This window comes from Onychostoma macrolepis, chromosome 01 (genome assembly GCF_012432095.1).
Source record: "Onychostoma macrolepis isolate SWU-2019 chromosome 01, ASM1243209v1, whole genome shotgun sequence".
NCBI lineage: Eukaryota > Metazoa > Chordata > Actinopteri > Cypriniformes > Cyprinidae > Onychostoma > Onychostoma macrolepis.
In genome coordinates this window covers 10426730-10449692 of record NC_081155.1, presented here as the reverse complement: position 1 = coordinate 10449692, position 22963 = coordinate 10426730, and the positions used below count along the sequence as shown (strand labels likewise).

Genomic DNA, 22963 nt, shown 5'->3' with positions numbered 1-22963 from the left:
ATTAACTTTTCTCTCATTCAAACACAAAGAGAGAATCACAAGAATCAGTGTATGAATCTCAACAATGGTGACAATCAAAAGCTTCATGCTGCAGTGCATGCTGGTTACCTAGTCTATGTGCACTGAGTGCACTTTGACCTCACATTAGTATGAGCACACAGTGAGAGAGCTTCAAAGACGGCCGTTGTCACAGTCCTGCGACCAAAGATAGCCTGCGATCATTTTCTGACCATGCCAGAAATTCAGCACTGTGTGTTTGCTGCTACGACCCACGTTTATTGACCAGCCAATAAAATTGCAACATGAAATTGTGCAATGACGCTAAAATTTTAAATTGCATACCTCACTCTAAAAAATGCTGGGTTAAAAAGGGACGAACCCAGCGGTTGGGTTGTTTTGACCCAGCAGTTGGCAGAGGTATAAAGTCCAGGGGTCAGAATGTAAAAGTCCTGCCATATGTTTGTTCCACCCATGAACTCTGCAGCTGATTTCACCAGAGGAGGAACCAACTCATTCCTTTCAAGTCACAAACGAGTCTCGACTCAAATGCCAAGTCCTCAAAGAGTTAAAGTTAATGAGATAATTAAGTGACTAATTAAATGATGATTGTGGATTAGTGATGAACACCTGCTGTTATTGAGAATCACAGAGGATCAGATGTTGATGTTTTATTGGTTAAAATGCTGCCACCATCGTGGAGAGCAGTGTTTGCTTTAGTTGGGCTCTTGACCCTTGACTTCCACTCTTAGATATTTTTCTGTAGCAATGCATGTGGTGTTGTAAAGCAGACAGATCAGTGCCACGCAATAAGCAGATGTTAGCTGGTTTCATATGATAAGGTAGTCATCACGAGTCTGCCTGGTTACAATCAAAATAACTTTTTTTTTTCATTTATATATTTAGGTTTTGCTTAATCAATTCTGTGAAACTACTGCTTGCAAACGAAGTGCTGTTCAAGTAGTCAAAGTGAAATAATTTTAAATCTATTTAACTCATATACAAACTTGAACTCTTGTGCTATTTAGACACACACAGACATCAAGAACCAGCATATGAATCTCAACAATGTGAAAATCAACAAAGTGCTTCATGCTGCAATGCATGCAAAACTCCCATCATGCACTGCAGTATGAAAAATTGTCACCACTGTTGAGGATCATATGATAATGTGATGAATGATGTTAATGAATGCCTATTAATAAACTAAAGAGAAACCACTTCATGATGTTCATTTAAATGAGTTTTTCTGTTCAGTGAAAGCTATAGGGGACTATATTATAAGAAATAAGCAAAAATTGCTAGCCAATGTAATCAATAAGTTATGGAACATACCAAATGTTCCTCCTTTTGATATGGTCCTGAAAACTGGTTAATTCTTGGAAGTGTTTAAAGAACAAAGGGTAACAAATCGATTTAATTATATGGTTGTAAGACATGTATTCATGAAAGATTGTTTCTTTTTGGTCTTGTAATGTGATATAAAGGAAATAATAAAATAATATATATATATATATATATATATATATATATATATAAAGTTTTCCTATTCAGAAGCTGAAAGCAAAAGTTAATCTGCTGCTTCAAGGTTTGTTTCAGCAATGCACAAATATTTGCAGTGAAACAATATTGCAATTTCATAGAAGCAGGGGCGGATCTGCCACCCTAAGAAAAATCTGTGCCACCCCAGAATTGTCACAGAATAAAATATAAATGTAAGCAGTGTTTCATGTGCTGCTTTTCAGCTGCGGCAATGACAGCGCACGATGGTTGCACGCGCCCAGTGTAGTCGGCTTCATTAACAAATGATTCTTATGAACCGGTTCTTTTTGAGTCAAAAATACAAAGCACAGCCCATTCACTAACGAATTGCTTTTACATTTGTTCGTGAATCAGATACTGCTTCTCGGTTTATTCAGAAGTCCTCTGAGAAAACTAATCCCGTCCGGATATTCCCCCGACCGCTCGCTCCACTTTCATCATGGATATAGAGGCCTTTCTGCCATATTGGTCAAAACAATAACATGGAATCAATAAGAAGATGACGATCACGAAAACTAATAGCAGAGTTAGGTAAGAATCTTGTATTGCATTTTTCTCGATTGTTAACATCATATAACTGATTTTAGTTGGCCATTTTCCCAAATAATTCAGTTCTCAAAACACATTTCTCAAAAAGTTTAACAATGAGTAAGTTAAACATTAGGCAGCACAACTGATGACACCAATCAGAATCTCTGCATCCTAACAACGGAGAGAGGAGAGAGCTGAACGAATAATATACATGGGTTTTATACTTACACATTCAGTATAATTACAGTACAGTACCAGTACACAGTAAAAAAAATTGCTGTAAAATTTACAGTAACTTACTGGCAATTTTGGTTGCCGGTAAGACTGTAAATTTACAAGAGTACTGTAAATCAATAATTACAATTGTACTGTAAAAATACAGCAAACTCTTGCATGCTGTAAAATTGTTGTGATGGTATAAAAATTTGGTAAACTTATTTCATTTCATTCTACTAAGAAGGAACATTTCTTAATATACTATTACAAATTAAGTGTTTGCAGTTTTAAAGTTACTAAAAACATGACTTTAACTCAAATCGTTGCAGTTTATCATCAGCTATAGCACACATGCATGTGGTAAAGCACTTAAAGAGATCATCAGTGTATCAGCAACTCTACAGTTACTGTCTTTAAATAAAGCAGCAGAACATCAGTGTTTGTGGCTCATCATTGACTGAAGCACAGGCTCTACTCTCCACCACAATGGTGACCCACAAAACTAAATTAAACTAACAGATCTCTCTTGTGCAAAATAATACAGTTCAGTTAAATATTTACTCTCCTTATAGATAACACCTGCTGTTAACAAGCAGAATCACTGAATGAAAGAGAAACAAGAACTACAACTGACTTCAGCCACAGCCTTAGATGAACTCAACTGAAGTACAAGACATCATTAAATCTCTCAAGATCTGATTAAACAACTCCACAAACAGCATTACCAGCTTCACACATTACAATTTGACTTTATTTCTGTCATATGTCTATAAAAATTATTTGAGAATTAACAGAAGTTTAGTTGTTTTATTGAAAACGTTTAGTTTGACCTCACCATTGTGGCGGTCAGGGTTTGCTTTAGTTGACCATCAAACTTTAATCTTAGCTTTTTTCTGGCTGCTGCAATTGTGTTTGTCGAACACGTTTGTTATAGCAAGAAAACCCAGAAAAAATTCTGATTATGTGCTTTTGATTGATTATTGATAATGATGTAATCATTATCTAGTGGCCTGATTCAGTGATCTCATTCAGAGGCTGATCTTTAAAGACAAGTTGTGGATTTTTTTATTTGTTAGGTTGGTGTTGTTGTGACCCTGAATGAGACGACAAACTGCTACTGAAAAATTTAAAAAATGTTTTATGCACAGAACTTTTAGTACTACGGCAACAATTAGACACACACAGACGTCAAGAATCAACGTATGAATCTCAACAACATGTACATGTTTTTACATTGTGCTTATATTTTTAAAAATACATATGTAATTACATTTGTAATTACACTGTTGACCCATTCCTTACACCTTAACCCACCCTTAACCCCTTAACTGTCACCCACAGTTTTGAACAGAGACATTATAGTGCACTATCCAAACTTAATTTTTTATAATTCATGAATGAAAATATTTTGTAACATGATTTTAATGTACCATTTACATGGTAATGCAATGTCTGATTTTAAAATGGGTTTCAAAGGATGAATTTTGAAATTTTAAGTTTTCTACTGATAAATAATTTCTTATGATTTCTAATTCGTGATAGAGAAAAAGGCAACTAAGAAGACTTTCTGTGACAAAGGTCAGAATTCATGTCATGATGTAGATTTTTTTCAGGTGCACTCTTGTCATAAACAGAGGTGTCAAATCCAGGGTCAGAAAGTAAAAGTCCTGCCATGTGTTTATTCCACCCATGAACTCAGCAGCTGATTTCACCAGAGGAGGAACCAACTCATTCCTTTCAAGTCACAAGCAAGTTTCGAGAACCAAATCCCAAGACCTCAATGAGTTGAGGTAATTAAGAGATAATTGAGAGACTAATTAAATGATGATTGTGCATTAGTGATGAACACCTGCTGTTACTGTGAATCACAGAGGATCAGATGTTGATGTTTTATTGGTTAAAATGATACCACCATCATGTAGATCAGTGTTTGCTTTAGTTGGGCTCTTGACCCTTGACTCCTGTGTTAGATCTCTCTGTAGCAATGCATGTGCTGTTGTAAAGCGGAGAGATCAGTGCTGTGCAGTGAGCAACTGTTAGTTGTTTTCATATGATGAGGTAATCATCAGGTGCTTACCTGTTTGCATCCAATATACTGTGTGTGTATATATATATACACATACAACATTTTTCATTTTTTTAATTTATGTTTTGCTTTTGAATAAACAACTCTGTGAAACCACAGTACGCAATGAAGTTACTGCTGTAGCAGTTATAGAGAAAGCATTTTAAGTCTAATGCATTTAAATATTTAAACTCCAGTCCTACTCAGACACACACAGACATCAAGAACCAGCGTATGAATCTCAACAATGGTGACAATCAACAAAATGCTTCATGCTGCAATGCATGCTGGGTAACACCACAGTATGAATAATTATTGTCACCACTGTTGAGGATCGTATGATAAGTGTTCATGTCTAAAAGCCTGAGCAATATAATTCTTAATTTTTTCCAATATTTAATATTACGATGGCATTTGTTTAATAGTAAATTCCTGCAGTTCTGTAACGGCTGAACGTCAGTAAATAAACCAAAGAGAGACACCTTCATGATGCTCATTCAAGTGACATAAAAGCCAAAAGTGTAAGCTCATCTGCTTCCTCAAGCTTTTAATTCAGCAATGTGCAAATGTTTGTTGTGAAGCAATATTTCAATTGCTTAAAAGCAATCCATTCTCAGTTACTAAAAGGGTCAAGAGCCCAACTAAAGCAAACACTGATCTCCATGATGGTGGCATCATTTTAACCAATAAAACATCAACATCTGATCCTCTGTGATTCACAGTAACAGCAGGTGTTCATCACTAATGCACAATCAACATTTAATTAGTCTCTCAATTATCTCTTAATTACCTCAACTCGTTGAGGTCTTGGGATTTGACTCGAAACTTGCTTGTGACTTGAAAGGAATGAGTTGGTTCCTCCTCTGGTGAAATCAGCTGCTGAGTTCATGGGTGGAATAAACACATGGCAGGACTTTTACTTTCTGACCCTGGATTTGACACCTCTGGTCATAAATTAATCTATTACTTTTCCTACATAATTTTTTAACAGAAAAAGTGGTAAAATACCTATTTAGGAGTCTTAGACCTTTCCAACGATATATAGTTTGTCATGATTAGATTAGGATTTAATTGTAAAATAGTGAAGTAAAGGTAGGCGTCCCACAGGGTGGACGGTGACAGTTAAGAGGTTAAACCTGGTATGGGTATACCACCAAACCTATAGCCCACCTATATAGCAGTAAAAGTGTTTTGCAATACAATATGAGCACAATAAGTACACTGTACTTATTTTTTGATGTAAGTACATGGGAGTTAAGGCCACCTAATATAAAGTATGACCCACTCTTCTATATGTACAGTAAACTGTAGCACATGTTGTACACCTTCAAACGTGTGACTGTCAAATTTTATTTGTAACCATCTTTTATGTGTACTGCATGTTTGCAGAACTGAGAAATTACTGCCTTGAGATATAGTCTCGTGTCAGGAGACCAGGAAACTGCTATAGTACTGTACACTGTAATGAAATCTGACCAAATGTGCAGAGGATGCTGAATTTACTTCTTATTTTATACTGTACTGTATTGTGTTGCATACCAAGTTCATATACAATTCTTTGGTATTTGAACTTTTCTAGTGTTTTTCATCTGCAAGATTACTTTACAGTAGTAAAATGAAAATGATCTGTTCCCAAAAGTTAATTGCTGAATTATTATTATTATTATCTGTAATTTAATTTATGTTGTATACTGTAATAGACATTGAGCAGCAAAAATAATTACTGAATCCTAATAATTGTTTTTTGTTAAGTGTTATTGATCTCATGAGTTTTCACTGGGCAGGAAAGTCATCTGTGTATTTGAATTGTGTGTAAGCATTTAAGAATACCTGTAATAACTAGATTAAAAAGTTTGAAAGACAATTTTATGCTGGCTTGTCTTAAAGTCTTGTCTAAGAAACATAAACAGTTTGGTCAGTTAGATGCTAGTTGGTTGCTAGGATATTCTGGATGGTTGTTAGGCTTTTGCTATGCAGTTGCTGGGGTGTTGCTAGACTGTTGATAGTGTTCTGGGTGATTACAGACATTCCCACCTCTGGTAATAACAGAATGGCCGTTTCTCAATATGTGTTCTTGTCTGTACTTGTGTTCTTATGGACTTGTGAAACGTCATCAGTCGTCGCCCAAGTACTGTTCCAATTCAAAGTTTACATCGAGCCAAGTACAGTTCAAATCCCCGGATGTGTTCTTGCTCCGCCCCCTTTATCAAGGATGCATCCAGAGGTGACCTGTGCAAACTTGAGGCAGCCAGGTATCCCAGAATGCATTTCGCACCCATCAGCAAGCGTTAATGGGGAAAACTAAAAATTTTCAAAATATTACTGTTATTGTGTCATGAAATGCCGTTCTAAGAGTATTTAAGCATATAAACCTCTGTTAATTCTCAATAAGAGCTTCTCTAGAAGTCTGACAGAAATAAAGTCAATCTGGTCAGTCTGATGCTGTTTGTGAAGCTGTTTAATCAGATCTTGAGAGATTTAATGTCTTCTTTTATTTCAGTTGATTTCATCTTCAGCTGTGGCTGAAGTCAGTTGTAGTTCTTGTGTTTCTCTTTCCTTCGGTGATTCTTCTTGATAACAGCAGCTGTTCATCATTAATGATCAATCATCACATAATTATCATCTTAACTCCAGCACTGCTTCAATTCTACTTGAACACTCTGTAGTGTGGAAACACATGAACACTGAGCAGTGTGGGGACTTTGCTGTGAATTATTACATAAATCTTACCTGTTTCATTCACGTATGACTGATGCATATGACTCACATTAAGTTTATTGATTTGTTTATGTTAAAACTATGTAATCTAAATGGATGGAAAATTGTTATGCAATTGAATTACATAAAATGTCAATTTAGACCAAATCATTTTTTTGAGTGAGGTTAAGCTGAGCTACTCTAACACTGACCAATAGGAATGCAATGACATTACCACTAACTCTCTCACATAGGCTACTATGCACTGAGGAAAACAAAACGTCTCAAATGCATTAAACAGCACAGATATATTCACTGTTTGTCATGGTGGATCGATTTGATCCATGATTGTGTGAATTTACATGGTCGTTTATAACCGTTTTAGCCCCGATTGATTTGTTAGGTTATTTCAAGTCAGGTTTTGGACTTTAATCCCCGCTTTTCCTCAGGTCTCCGTAGTGTTGTTGTGATTCGCCATATTCACGCGCAGCTGGAGAGAGAGCAGGCGCAAATCCTGGCAGTGGCAGGTCGCAGCGCCACTTCCGGTGGCATCCCCTGATGCCAAGGCAGCTGCCAGAGTTCGTGGCAGCTGCCACTGGTTGTTCCTGGCAGCTGCCACGGTTTTTCTCGCTGTTTTTGCTGTTTGCTCGGTAAAAACTACACTGTTCTCAGTGGCGTGTGGTGGTGTTTTAAATGATGCAAAGTTCCCACAATTGTATTACTATTATTATTATTATTATTATTATTATTATTATACATTTTTATGTATCAGCTGTCAGAGTTTGTGCCAGGAGTCACGATCGTTTGTCGCCATTTCTGCTGTAAACTACAGTTCTATTTTTAACTAAAATATTTGATGATGCATATTATATAGGCTACCAGCAAACAGATGCGATCAGAATATGAACCCAATAAGCTAAATTGCATAAGTAATTTCCCATAAAGAACATACACACAGATAAGGAGTGCCCAGCTGCCGCTAGCCATTACTGTATACGCACATACGCGCGCGCATACACAAACATTTATTTTTTTATGTATTTAATGTAACACTTTAGTAGTTTAGTTATTAACTAGTTGCTTGCATATTAATATATTAGCTGTTTATTAGTACTCATAAAGCACATACTATGCCTTATGCGTGATTCTACATCTTACCCTACCTGAACAGAAAGGAGTTTATTGAGGCAAAAGTCAATAGTATGGTAACAGTGAGAATTGGACCCAATATATATGCACATACACACACACACACACAATATATATATTAAAATAATCATGAGACCATTTTAATTGAGACACTTAAGTTTTATTGATTTTTTTTATGTATTTTTATCATTAACTGATTTTTTATTTATGATCCTGAAGGATCTTTATTCACTCTTTATTAATCATTTCCTTTGGACTGTATACAGTGAACTGTTGGATCCTGAAGGATGAAAAATTCTTAATCAAATATGGCGACAGTAGCCCACTTGTTTTTATCCACAAGTTCTGTCCAGAAGAAGAAGAAAGTATGGTCAAAATATTTGGTGTATATAATAATGTTACAATTAATGCCTCAGACTTGTAGGCCTAGAGCATTTACAGTACATGACATAAATTATCTTTTCTAACAATGAATGCTTTCTATAAATATTATAAATGTATTACTACTGTTTTTCATTATTAAACAAACAGTAAAAATTGTTTGCAACAAAACGAAAATTACACATGGTTTTGCAACGCATAAAAAAGGTATTAAAGTTAAAACATTTTGCTACACTCACCATAGTTTAAGCATGCTATTTGTAGTAAAACCGTGGCTATTCAAATTGTAATAAAAAACATTTCATTTCTCGGTGATCCCACATTTGCCCATTTTCATTTTTGTAGCTATTACAAAAATGCTATACTTAACTGAACTGCCCAATTGCCATTCATCACTTTATTAATTTGCATGCATGAAATGAATGTAAAATAACCTGCCAAAATTTACATAACCTCAAAGCCGCAAGGATAAGATTACTGAATTTCTGATGTTTGTGTGTTGTACGGCTTTGCCTGCCATCAGTCAAGGCAAGGGAGGCAGAGTCTCATTAGAGAAAAAAAAAATGGATGCGAAAATTACAAAAATAAATCAAAGCAAGTATTACAAAATGTGACATTATAAAAACTAGTGACTTTTACACTTTTTAAAGTAATTCTGTCCAACAGCGACACCCGCTGGTAAAGTTAAAAAGAACAGCTGAACATCAGTTGACAAATAAAATGTTTGTATTGTTACTGCCCTTTGTTATTATTTTGGAATGAATGTAAAAATACGTAAAAACACTAACATGATGAGATTTATTGATTTGATGAACAGAATATTACACAGTGTAAAAATACAAAATATAATTGTATTTGGCCTTTTTAATGTAATGTTTATTTAACCAATGTGACAACATTGTGACAACAGTAAGGTTATATATATATATATATATATAAGTCATACACAAAGCCGGAAGGTGCAGAAAGTGCAAGACGAACTCATATAGAAGTAATAACTTACAACTTACCAGGAAATCCCTAATATGGACAAAAGCATCCAGCTATCACTGTGTTTTCTGAATAAAAGGCAGAAACCTTTGGAAACGTGAAGACATTAAAAACACGATTGCCACAATATATGGTTTATTTGTGCTTTTTTCAATCATCTCCAGGTAATAAATAAAGTATATGAACAATTCAGTGCTACTTGACATAACATTTATTACAGAAACTATTCTGCCTTATATGTGATAAAAATGAAAAAAAAAAATGTGTTTGTAGTACATTAACAAATCATTTATTGGTTATTGTCCAACAGTGTATCTGATTTCTAAGCCAATTAAAAGAAAGAAATAAGAGGAAAAAATAAAGTTTCCTATATTCCTATATACAGTATGTATATGTATATATATATACTGTATATATGAAGTGGTATGAATACTTTTGCAAGGCACTGTGTGTATGTGTGTGTGTATATATATATATATATATATATATATATATATATATATATATATATATATATATATAAAACATTTATGTCCGCCTCACTTCTGAAATGATGGAGTACGCACCTGTATATAGTATACACGTGCTTATATACTGTCTACAGCTAAGCACTCCTTATGTGTATGTTCTTTATGGGAAAGTGCTTATGCAATTTAGCTTATTGGGTTCATATTCTGGTCGCAGCAGAAGTGGCGACAAACGATCGTGACTCCTGGCACGAACTCTGGCAGCTGATACATAAAAATGTATAATAATAATAACAATAATAATAAATAACACACTTGTGGGAACTTTGCCTTAATATTTTAAAACACCATCGCTCGTCACTGAGAACAGCGTAGTTTTTACCGAGCAAACAGCAGAAACGGCAAGAAAAACAGTGGCAGCTGCCACGAGAAATATGGCAGCTGCCAGAAACGACCTGGCAGCTGCCTTGGCATCAGGGGATTATTGTGTATTTTTAGAAGATTATAACGGCGCATGCAGGCAAGGATGAAACACACACGCTTAACGTGACTGCTTCGTTTTTACTCACATGTGTCAGAGAGGTAACAACGGAACATTTCCGGAAACACATGTAACAACGCGCATCATAGGAAATGTAGTTAAATAACAGCGTTAACAAAATACACAACATTTCCTCCCCTCTTACTCTTTGAGGTATAACACAAAGATTACAAATTAAACTGTGCCAACTTAAATCATGAATTCATAAAATTCGGTTCCTCTTTCAACATATCTATAAACGGAGACATTTTTTTTTCTTCTTTTCAACTTAGAACATTGAGTCTTTCATGTTGAATTCTTATATAAAATAACATAACTATTTCCCTGGGAATGAGGGTAGACTACCTCAGACCCTAGCTTACCCTTAGGGGATTATTCTGCCCCGAAGCAATAAGGGTAGCCCCTAACTAAGTGTAATCCAATAAACGCTGAGGCGGACGCCGCTCCCTTACTGGATACCGGCGACCTATTAAGTTTTCATTTTCTGTCAGAACAACCGGTGGTTCCTCAACACATGGAAAATTTGAGGTCATGATAGGCTCAGTGGTGGAGACTACTGAAGTTGGTGAAATGTCATCTATTTGCTCGGTGACATCAGTGAAATCAGGACGATCTGTGACTGTGATGGCTCCACCCAGCAACTGATCAGTGTGTCTCCTCCAGGAAAGATTGTCAGCAGTCTTGACCTTATACGACACTGGGCCTGTCTGGGCCTCCACAGTAGCCGGAACCCATTTCGGACCATAGCCATAGTTTCGGGCCAGCACTGGTGAGCCTGTTGAAAAGGTTCTGTCCTTGGCTCGCAGGTTCCTTCGCTGTACCTGACTCTTTTGTTGCCGCAAGACAGTTTCTTTGAGTGTTGCTGGCTTAAGCAGCTCAAAGCTTGTTCTGAGCTCTCTGTTGAACAACAAATACGCTGGCGACACTTTGGTAGTCGCGTGCGGAGTACTGCGATAGCACAGCAAGAAGCTATGAAGGCGTTGATGAAAAGTGCCCTGTCCGAGAGAAGCTTTCAAGGCATGTTTCATGGTTTGGACAAACCTTTCTGCTAACCCATTTGTTGCAGGATGGTAGGGTGATGACGTGATATGTTGTACACCATTTGCTACTAAAAATGTGGCCATCTCATGGGATGTAAATTGGGGGCCATTATCTGAGACAATCTGCACTGGTGATCCAAATCTACTGAAAATTTCTCCCAGTTTCTCAATTGTCTTCTCAGCTGAAGTAGATCTCATAATGGCCACCTCAGGCCACTTACTGTGTGCATCCATGACCACCAACAGCATTTTCTCCTCGACTGGGCCTGCAAAATCAACATGAATGCGATGCCATGGTTTTTCAGGATACTCCCACGGGTGCAGCGGTGCAAGTTGTGGTACATTTCGTATACGCTGACATGAGGTACACGTCCTTGATTTTTCCTAAATTTGGCCATCCACTCCTGGCCACCAGAAGTAGCTCCTGGCAATCTCCTTCATACGGACCATTCCACAGTGTCCGACATGTAGCTGTTTAAGCACTGGCTTACGCAAAGCCGGGGGAATAATCACTCTCCTTCCCCACAATAAGCAGCCTGACTGCACTGAAAGTTCATGATGTCGAGAGACGTATGGTTTTAGCTCCAGGTCATCGCTCTCCCGTTTGCCTGTCATGACCATATCCATGACTTTTGACAGGACAGGGTCATTTCGTGTGCCCTTGCGTACTTGCACAGCTGTTACTGCGGCCCTTTCCACCTGGCTGAAGTAAAAAATTTCAGCCACCTGTGTCTCCTTTACCTTGTCCGCGAGAGGCAATCTGGACAGACCGTCCGCATTCCCATGCAATTCCGACTTCCGGTACTTGATGTCATAGGTGTGAGCAGATAACAACAAAGCCCACCTTTGCATCCTACTGGCAGCAAGAGAGGGAATGCCATGGTGTGGGCCAAAAATTGCAGTGAGTGGGCGATGATCGGTCAGCAGCGTGAACTTCCTTCCGAAAATATACTGATAAAACTTACGCACTCCAAACACAATGCTCAATGCTTCTCGCTCAATCTGAGCATAGTTTGCTTCTGCTTTGCTCAGACTCCTGGAAGCAAACGCAATTGGCCTCTCTTGACCATTAGGCATGATGTGGGACAAGACAGCTCCCACACCATATGGGGAAGCATCGCAGGCCAGCTGGATAGGAAGAGCAGGGTCAAAATGAGTGAGGGCATTTGACCTTAAAAGTGTCTCCTTAGCTCTTATGAATGACTCCTGGCATTCAGAGGTCCACTTCCAATTATTCTCATGACAACAATTTGTGCAGAGGTTTCAGTAGCGTAGCGATATTTGGGATGAAACGTCCATAATAATTAAGTAAGCCGAGGAAAGACCGCAACTGGCTGACATTTTTGGGCACTGGAGCATCCACGATGGCCTTAACTTTGGATGGTGACGTATGCAGACCAGAGGCATCAATGACATGGCCTAGGTACTCAACTGAAAACTGGAAAAATTCACATTTATCCTTGCGCACTCTCAATCCGTATTCTTTTAGTCTCTCAAGGGTAGCATCCAGGTGCTGTAAGTGCGACTCGTCATCCGTGCCAGTCACTAGAATGTCATCTAGATAACACACGACTCCTGGAAGCCCTGCAAGGATCTGATCCATCGCTCGCTGAAAAATGGATGGAGCCGAGGTAATTCCGAACGGTAAGCATTTGTAACGAAATAGGCCTTTGTGTGTATTGATGGTGAGAAGTTCTCTGGACTGTTCCTCCACATGCATCTGTAGGTATGCTTGGTTGAGATCGATTTTGCTGAATTTTTGTCCTCCTGTCAGTCCAGCAAAAAGGTCATTAATGTGAGGCAAGGGGTATTGTTCTGCAGACAACACTGGATTTACAGTGACTTTAAAATCGCCGCAGATCCTTATGCCTCCATCCTTCTTTATAACTGGAACAATGGGTGTTGCCCACTTACTCATACTGACTGGTTCCAGCACACCATTCTTCACAAGTTCAGCTAAGCTCGCGTCTACTTTAGGTTTGAGTGCATATGGCAGGGCCCGGGACTTTAAGAACTTTGGCTGGCTTCCTGGCTCCACAGTCAATTTCACTTTGATTCCTTCCATGCTGCCTAGCTCCTGTTTGAAAACTTCAGTGTGTTTTTGAAGAACACCATCAAGATCCAGTGTTTTAGGTGTCATCATATGTATGGCCGGCCAGTCCACCTTGAGTTGCTCCAGCCAGGAACGACCCATCAACGAGGGGTAATCACCCAGGACCACATACAATGGCAGTTTTTTTGTTTGTCCATTCAGTTCAACTGCTACTTGGGTGAGTCCTTTCATGGTCACTGATTCCCCGGTATAAGTTTTAAGGACCACATCAGGTGGTTTGAATGGCAAGTGGCTCAGTATTTCGTTGTATATCGCATCCGACACCAGCGACACAGCTGCACCAGTGTCGATCTCCATTTTCACTGGTTGTCCTTCCAGCAGTGCTGTGACCTTATAAGCCTTGGTTCCACCTGCGACAGTGAGCACATGCAAGAGAAATTCCTCATCAGATGTTTCCGTACCCTCTTTGTTTTCCTGCCCGACTGCAAATATGCGTTTCTTTTGTTTCCTTCTGAATATTGGTTTCTGCTGCATTTTTTTCTTTTCTGTTTTATTTCTACAAGCACGCTCAATGTGTCCCTTTTTCTTACAGCTGCGGCATTCCATATCCTTAAACCAGCATGAAACAGGTGAGTGTCCAGTCTTACCACAACGGAAACATGGGCCTTTATTTTCAGTTTGTTTTTCAGTCTCCATCTTGTACACTTTATTGTTTGAGCTCAATTGCTGGGCTTCCTTAGCAGCCAATTCCATAGACACACTCAGCTCAATTGCTCTTTGTAATGTCAGGTTGCTCTCGGTTAACAGCCTTTTCTGTATGCCCTCGCAGCGGAGTCCGCATACCAATCTGTCCCGAAGTGTATCGTTGAGCACATCACCAAATTCGCAGTGTTCAGCTAATTTTTTTAGCACTGCCACAAACACTGTCACAGTTTCCCCTTCTAGCTGATTTCGTCTGTGGAACCGAAATCGCTCTGCAATTACTAAGGGCTTTGGGGAGAAATGTGCTTTAAGTGCCCACTATTTGATCATAAGTTTTCGCTCCAGGTCTTTCTGGTTGCAGGAGGTTACGCAGTAGTGTATATGTCTTTGGACCCATCACACTTAAAAATGTGGGTACAACTTTCTCTTCATCAATAGCATTCGCTGCTACAAAGTACTCAAATCTTTCTGTGTAAGAACTCCACTGTTCACTGCTTTCATCAAAAGGACCAATATTTCCAAAAACTGATGCCATTTTTGCCGTTCTCTGTCATTTAACGATCAATTCAGTCACTTATCTGAATCGTCGTCTTTCCTCCCCCTTTTTGAGTTCAGACGTGGATTAGCAGCAGACTCGTATTATTTCGCGTTTTTCAGCGATCTCGCCGTCAAGCCGCTTCATTTCCTCATCTTTACAACACACGCGGAATAACGAGATCCTCGTCGCCACTTTATTGTGTATTTTTAGAAGATTATAACGGCGCATGCAGGCAAGGATGACACACACACACGCTTAACGTGACTGCTTCGTTTTTACTCACATGTGTCAGAGAGGTAACAACGGAACATTTCCGGAAACACATGTAACAACGCGCATCATAGGAAATGTAGTTAAATAACAGCGTTAACAAAATACACAACAGGGATGCCACCGGAAGTGGCGCTGCGACCTGCCCCTGCTGCGCAGCTGTGATGAGAGAACGCGCTTGAGAAACAGTTTCGAGAGGAGAAATCAATCTACATATAAAATATTGGTCACAGATTATTGGTCACTTTCTAAACAATAAAAGGGTAGTGCATCCACTAGTTATTATACATAAATAAGTCGTTTTTTACCGATGCAAATATGTTAGAAACGATGCATCGCGATACAAATACCAACCTGTATCCGATGCACAATTTTTAAAACGATGCATCGCATCGTTAACTTTTTTTTTTTGGCGATGCACCTAGCGAATCGGGGAATCTTCACGTCCCTAGTGCAGAGGGCTTCGGGCAGTTTGATTTTTCGCTTTGGTTTCATTTGTGGAGCTGCACCACCATCTAGTGGCGTACTCTGGATTGGCTGTTTATTAGAACGATGTATTCCTTTTATATTGCGTTCCACCCGAGTCCTCAATGGTCACAGAATTTCCTTTCCTGGACTCAATAGTGTATGGGACTGGGCTAAATGTGGTTATTAGTTTGTCTGTCTTTTCCTGTCTCCCTCGTCCAGCTGAGAATTCTTTGCCCTCGGCAGTTATCATCATAAAGCTTTCTTTTTTTCCCTTTTTGCTCAGCATCACGATCCCTTACTCTTGGTCATTTCGTGGCATGGTAAAATTGGGCAGTTTTCCCCTGATTTTCTGAATAAAAAGCATCTCATGCCTCTCCACCTTGCCGTTTGCCTGTGCCCACCTACTCTGCAACTACTTGGTGTAGTTTTCACGTGCTGGATACCATTCATCTCACAGAATATTTCAAATTGAACAGACATAAACTTTATTCCACAATCTGATCTGAGGGTGCATCCCTGCTGGAAAAACCAGCATAGACCAGCAAGCTGGTCATACCAGCAAGACCAGCATATGTTGTGTTTTGGTGCTGGTATTATGCTGGTGACCAGCATGGGATGCTGGTGGTATGCTGGTGACCAGCATGGGATGCTGGTGGTACGCTGGTGACCAGCATGGGATGCTGGTGGTACGCTGGTGACCAGCATGGGATGCGGTTGCCGGACTCTTGTGAATTACGGGAGTGAATGACGTGCTAGAATCGGTCCGAGTACGCTGGTCTGAGTCCGGTTGCCGAAACTGAGCCGACACTGCCGGCATCAGGCCACAATCACGCCAGCATAGATTATACAATTAGTCTGGATACCAAATGGAAATGTATATGAAATACAAACCAATATTAATTTAATTAATAACAACAACAACAAAATTTACCAAAACAATATTATATATATATATATATATATATATATATATATATATATAGCCTACATGGAAAAAAATCTGTTCATGTAATTAATTGGTTCTCTAAAAACTACAAAAAATGTATTATTAAAGCCAGTATTTTTTTTAACAATGTTGTTTCCACAAATATTACACACACCATAGAATGACACCATATAAATGTAAAAACTATGAGAATTTATTTGAATTTATTATTGAAAATTTGACATCAACAAATGCATAAAAAACACTTTAGAACCTCTAAGAACTCCCAGGACCTCAGGTTTATCCTAAAAGAGGACAGAAAAAAAGGAAAGAGAGATAAAGAGGGGATACATATAGACACAGTTAGTCAGATCTCAGTGAACTCAATGGTAAATGGTAAATTTGGAGCATACCTTAAGAAGAATTTCTTTGTTTTAGGACCTGCTCTCTTCTTCCATGCCTTCTGTTTATAAACTTCTCAGTTTCTCCATCCAGCACACTGCAGTATTTGCAGAAAAATAAATAAATATATATTTATAAAAAATATACATCAGAATCAGAAAGAGCTTTTATTGCCAAGTATGCTTGCACATACAAACAATTTATTTTAGTGTCAAAAGCTTCCAGTTCACAGAGACAACAACAGCACACAGACAATAAAAATAAGATGAGAATAAAAGGCATTTAACTGTTCTGTAGATTTATTTTTGGTACTTAAGTACTTTTAAAAGCAAGTACCTCTGTGCTTTTACTAAAGTAAAATTCTGTCTTTACAACTTTCACTTGTAATGGAGTAATATTTGACCAGCAGTATCTGTACTTTCACTCAAGTAATGGAGTTGTGTACTTCGTCCGCCTCTGGTTTCCATGCGTGACGAAATTTCAGACTCTGTGTGCAAAGACCTTAACAGTTAATAATATTTTATTTCAATATTTATTTTAAAATTCCAGTTAAAGTTTTAGTAATTTTGTTGTGCGTTTATATATATATATATATATATATATATATATATATATATATATATATATTATTATTATTATATTTTTTTCATTAAGCTTTAGTTGTTATTATAGCACTTTAACAAACTTAATTTTGAGCTTAATTTTGTTAAATGTTTAGTTAAAATTTGTTGTGCGTTTTAGTCATTTTATTATTTTTTATATATCTATATAGTTTTAGTGTTTAGTATAAGTTAATGTTTTTTAAGTAATGAATTTGTTTATTTTACTTTATTGTATTTTTAAATGTATTTTATTTATTTATTATTATTATGTTTTGTTTTTGATGTGAAGACAAACTCCTTCATTCTGGCACATTCATACATGATCCTGTCGATCATTCATTCACAATGACTTGGATTGGAGTGATTATAACTTGGCACTATTGAAAGAAAAATAAATATGTATTTAATCATATTTGAGTGATGCATATTAGCAGGTACAGGGTTTATGCAGATTTTATGAAGGTAAAGAAAATGTAAGATTTAAGGGATAAACTGAATGCAGCATGTCAATATGGTCTCTAAATGCAAATTAATAACACTTCAAAGTTTGAAAATACAACTTTCAACAGATCTCCATTACTTTTCATTCTTTTAACAAAGTGTGTAACTAAATAACATTTACTGAACCTTCTGATCACACTTCAATAAACCGATGCTCTTCCTCAGTATTTCTGTCTTGTTTTGCAGTGCACTTTATACAAAGTCTTGTTTTCTGAGAAACTGATCAAAATAAAGTGATTTCACGATCAAAACAAACAAATATCTGCCAATGGGCTCAGAAAAATCTCATTAATTCAAAGGGAAAAAACTTCATTTTGTTCAATTTCAAGGAAAACAGGACTTAATATGTGACCCTGGACCACAAAACCAGTCATAAGGGTAATTTTTTTTAGATTATTTTACATTTAACTATTTGACAACAACTATTTGAAAATCTGGGGAAGAAACTGTTCTTGTGCCTGGCTGTCCTGGTATGTGTGTGTGTGTGTGTGTGTGTGTGTGTGTGTGTGTGTGTGTGTGTGTGTGTCAGTCTGGTATATGTGGCACAAGTTTGCCTATTTAAACATGAAGCTGGTTTTCCTAACTTAGCATAAAGACCAGGTAGGAAGAAAAAGTAATCACAAAAATATTAGAAGAAATGTAGCAGGAACATTATTACACTATTCACATAATATGTTGTGTAATTAAATAATTAAAATTCACTAACAAACTACAAAATACATAACTTTTAAAACAGATCAGATAATGCAAGCCTGTTAAATAAATAAATAAATAAATAACTGCTGCATGACATATATTTAATGAACCTAAATAAAAAAAAATTGAGAAAATGTTTGACAGTCAGCTTAAAATATATACTTACAAAGCCAAAGCCTGTGCTGTGCTGTGGTGTGCTGTGGAGCAGCTACTGACACACAAACAAAGGGGAGCAAAAGAAAAAGCCTCACTCAATATCAGATAATGTTTGTACAAACTGAACATGGCAAATCCAAGATGCAGGATGACTGCTTGACTGATCACTTACAACAATCGGATGACAATCTGAAAAAAGAAAGAAAAAAAGAATAAATATTTTCATTTTTGAAAATAATTATAACTTTACTTGAATATGACTTTTATTTCTTCCCTGGTGTATACACATGCATACAGGTTTTACTTTTATAGTAATTATTTGTTATTAAAAAGCAGAAATATTATTATTTTTACTATTATTATCTCATAAGGATAGGCTACATTGGCTTGTGTGAGTCTTCTGTCTCTCGCTCGCTCTACCACACACGCTGAGAGAGAGAGAGAGAGAGAGAGAGAGAGCGTTCAGTGTGCGTCAGTGTCGCGCGCTCTCACTCAGACAAATCTGTGGGACAACACTGCTTAAATGTGAAAATATTCATTGTAAATGGCTACGTTTTTTTAAACTAACGTTACCTTGACCGACATGAATGTGAAACGAAAGGAGGTTTTCTCAATTCTAGCAGATCTGCGCAAATGACGTCACACAGAACGGCATTAACGGTAATTAACGGAGCTGAAGAGCGGGCCGTAGAAAATAAAGACGGAAAGACTCGTTTGAACAGTGAACAGTAGGCTTATGGTACATTTAAATAACAGGCCGTCGATTTTATACTTGTGTACACAAAAAATACTTTACCTCTTGGAAGCTCTCCCATCAGGCGACGTCCACTCAGAGTCCGGCTGTGCGCGTCACGTGACGACCGCAGCTTATATAACCTCCGGTTCTTTCGCGGGCTTTGCACGTGAGGTGTCAAATAGTTAAAGTTACATTTATATCTATTGATTTTTTTTTTTTTTTTTTGCCAGGAAAAATATAACATGAGGTAATGATTGTAGCCTACATCTTAGATTATTTAAAAAAAAAAAAAAAATTAAATTAAATTAAATAAATTACACACACACACACACACACACACACGTTTGTTTTTGTGAAAAGTGGGGACATCCCATAGGCGTAATGGTTTTTATACTGTACAAACTGTATGTGCTATTGTCCTACACCAACCCTACACCTAAACCTACCCTTTACAGACTTTCTGCTATTTCAGATTTTCAATACACTCCACTCTGTGTGATTTATAAGCGTTTTGAAAAGTGGGGACATGGAGTAATGTCCTGAAAAGTCACCTTCTCCTTGTAATACCTGTCATACCCTTGTCATTATACACATCTATGTCCTGATTTGTCACAAAAATGCAGTAGCCCTTCACTGCAGAACAAAGGCGCATACACACACACACACACACACACACACACACACACATATATATATATTGTTACAGTTATTACAGTAAATAATAATGGTGAATATAATAATGCTGATGACCAGCATGGGATGCTGGTGGTACGCTGGTGACCAGCATGGGATGCTGGTCACAGTAAATAATAAAGTTTCACTCACTGATTTCAGAAGATTTGCTGTGGTACTTTTATTTGGACATAATAAAATCACTATTATAACATCTGAAATCATATTTTGTAAAAGTTTACCACTTCTTACTGAGGTATCAGTTTTTGCAATCGCACACAGTCAGAAAGTGTCAATTTAGATTAAGGGAACATTTTTAAATTACAAGCAAAGTCCATTTGAGGTCAGCCTAAAAATTAATAGAAATATTAAAATAATAATAAAATTGAATAAATAACTTTGACAGGCAAAAGGTTTACAACTTTAAAATATTTTGTTTAAAAATATATATTTTTGTAATTTTATAATTCAGCCTAATTGATTGATTGTGTGTGTACAGTTTTATTATTTTTTATTTTTAATTGTGGGGACCAAATATTCAGATAAGGAGCAAATAAGGAGTAAAACTTGAATTTTTGACATTTTAGGACTGTGACTTCTGGCCCACAGTCGGGCTGAATGTGGCTAAATGTGCCGTTTCTCAACCAGAATCGGGCCAGATCCACAGATCCACAGATCCAAAACCTAGCCAAATCTGGCAACCATTACTGTGCCAGGCCGGACCTGGCTCAATTCTGGCAAGCCGCTGCCGAGTGAGCCGACACTCAGCCGCATTCGGCCTGATTCCGATGCTGAGATGCTGGTGACCAGCATCACCAGCAAGACCAGTAGACCAGCATCACCAGCAAGACCAGGCTGGTTGACCAGCATCACCAGCAAGACCAGTAGACCAGCATCACCAGCAAGACCAGTAGACCAGCATCACCAGCAAGACCATGCTGGTAGACCAGCATCACCAGCAAGACCAGTAGACCAGCATCACCAGCAAGACCAGTAGACCAGCATCACCAGCAAGACCAGTAGACCAGCATCACCAGCAAGACCATGCTGGTTGACCAGCATCACCAGCAAGACCATGCTGGTAGACCAGCATCACCAGCAAGACCAGTAGACCAGCATCACCAGCAAGACCATGCTGGTAGACCAGCATCACCAGCAAGACCAGTAGACCAGCATCACCAGCAAGACCATGCTGGTTGACCAGCATCACCAGCAAGACCAGTAGACCAGCATCACCAGCAAGACCATGCTGGTTGACCAGCATCACCAGCAAGACCAGTAGACCAGCATCACCAGCAAGACCAGTAGACCAGCATCACCAGCAAGACCAGTAGACCAGCATCACCAGCAAGACCATGCTGGTAGACCAGCATCACCAGCAAGACCATGCTGGTTGACCAGCATCACCAGCAAGACCATGCTGGTAGACCAGCATCACCAGCAAGACCAGTAGACCAGCATCACCAGCAAGACCATGCTGGTAGACCAGCATCACCAGCAAGACCATGCTGGTTGACCAGCATCACCAGCAAGACCAGTAGACCAGCATCACCAGCAAGACCATGCTGGTTGACCAGCATCACCAGCAAGACCAGTAGACCAGCATCACCAGCAAGACCAGTAGACCAGCATCACCAGCAAGACCATGCTGGTAGACCAGCATCACCAGCAAGACCATGCTGGTTGACCAGCATCACCAGCAAGACCATGCTGGTAGACTAGCATGGTCTTGCTGGTCCACCAGCTAAACCAGCACCAAACCAGCATATCCCAGCACCAAACCAGCATATACCAGCATAGACCAGCATAAACCAGCATGGGAATTACGTTGGTCTATGCTGGTTTTTCCAGCAGGGATGGCAGACCATGATGGCTAAAAATCTCCTCCAAACAGTCAATGATCTTTATCAGCTGTGGTAGACTTGAGTATTCCGTACTAATAATAGCAGCTGTTATAGCCAACTACCTCTAGTATAGATTCTCCAGCTGGCAGAGAATCTAATATGCCGGTGGCTAGATCCTGCCAAGGAGTTTCGGGTAACTGTGCCATTCTCAGTGGCTCTGGTTTATCAGGTCTCATCATTAATTGGGGTCTGTAACATGATTTGACATGCCTCTCTGCGTCCTTATCCATGGCAGACCACCGCACTTTACTTCTAAGGTTCTGTTTGGTGACTGCTATGCCCTTGGAGTGACTGCTGTAACACAATGCGTGTAACCCTCAAGACTATCTGTCCAATCATACTTAGCTCATTGGCAATGGTGGCGTACGACTTGCATTCATCAAAAGAACAGTGTATTTAATTCATCATCTTCTGCTGATGCTTCTTCCACAGTTCTCGTCGTAAGTGCCCTTGGAGTATCATTCACAGCCACGAATCTCACACATTCTTCAGCTTCATGCTTATGTGTCTGTTATCCCTTCTTTCCACAGACCAGACACGAAAGCGGGTCTGCAATGTTTTACTCTCCGGGAATGTGGACAACACGAAAGTCATACAGTTGTAGTCTTAACACCCATCTTTCGATGCAAGCACATCGACCGCAGGCCATAGATAGTCTCCAGTGGCTTATGATCTGTGATCAAGTCAAACTTTTGTCCATATATTTAGTCTCTCGCATGCCC

The 22963-nt window shown here is 38.5% G+C and overlaps 1 protein-coding gene, 1 long non-coding RNA gene and 1 pseudogene across 3 annotated transcripts in view; 1 reads left to right on the top strand and 2 right to left on the bottom strand.

Annotated features, from left to right (window-relative positions):
• Positions 1-22963, top strand: part of LOC131546534 (sialoadhesin-like) — a 50027-nt gene that overhangs the window by 1565 nt on the left and 25499 nt on the right. The gene's annotated exons all lie outside the window — the stretch shown is intronic.
• On the bottom strand, positions 10110-15141 carry LOC131546527 (uncharacterized protein K02A2.6-like; annotated as a pseudogene).
• Positions 16716-19837, bottom strand: LOC131546596 (uncharacterized). 2 transcript variants are annotated; one of them, XR_009272755.1, is made up of 5 exons: positions 19726-19837; positions 19102-19118; positions 18940-18984; positions 16986-17071; positions 16716-16877 (listed from the first exon to the last, which is right to left on the bottom strand). It is a non-coding gene; the product is annotated as an uncharacterized LOC131546596 (long non-coding RNA). The 2 variants fall into 2 exon arrangements; XR_009272754.1 differs by having other exon boundaries at positions 18940-18981; positions 19726-19832.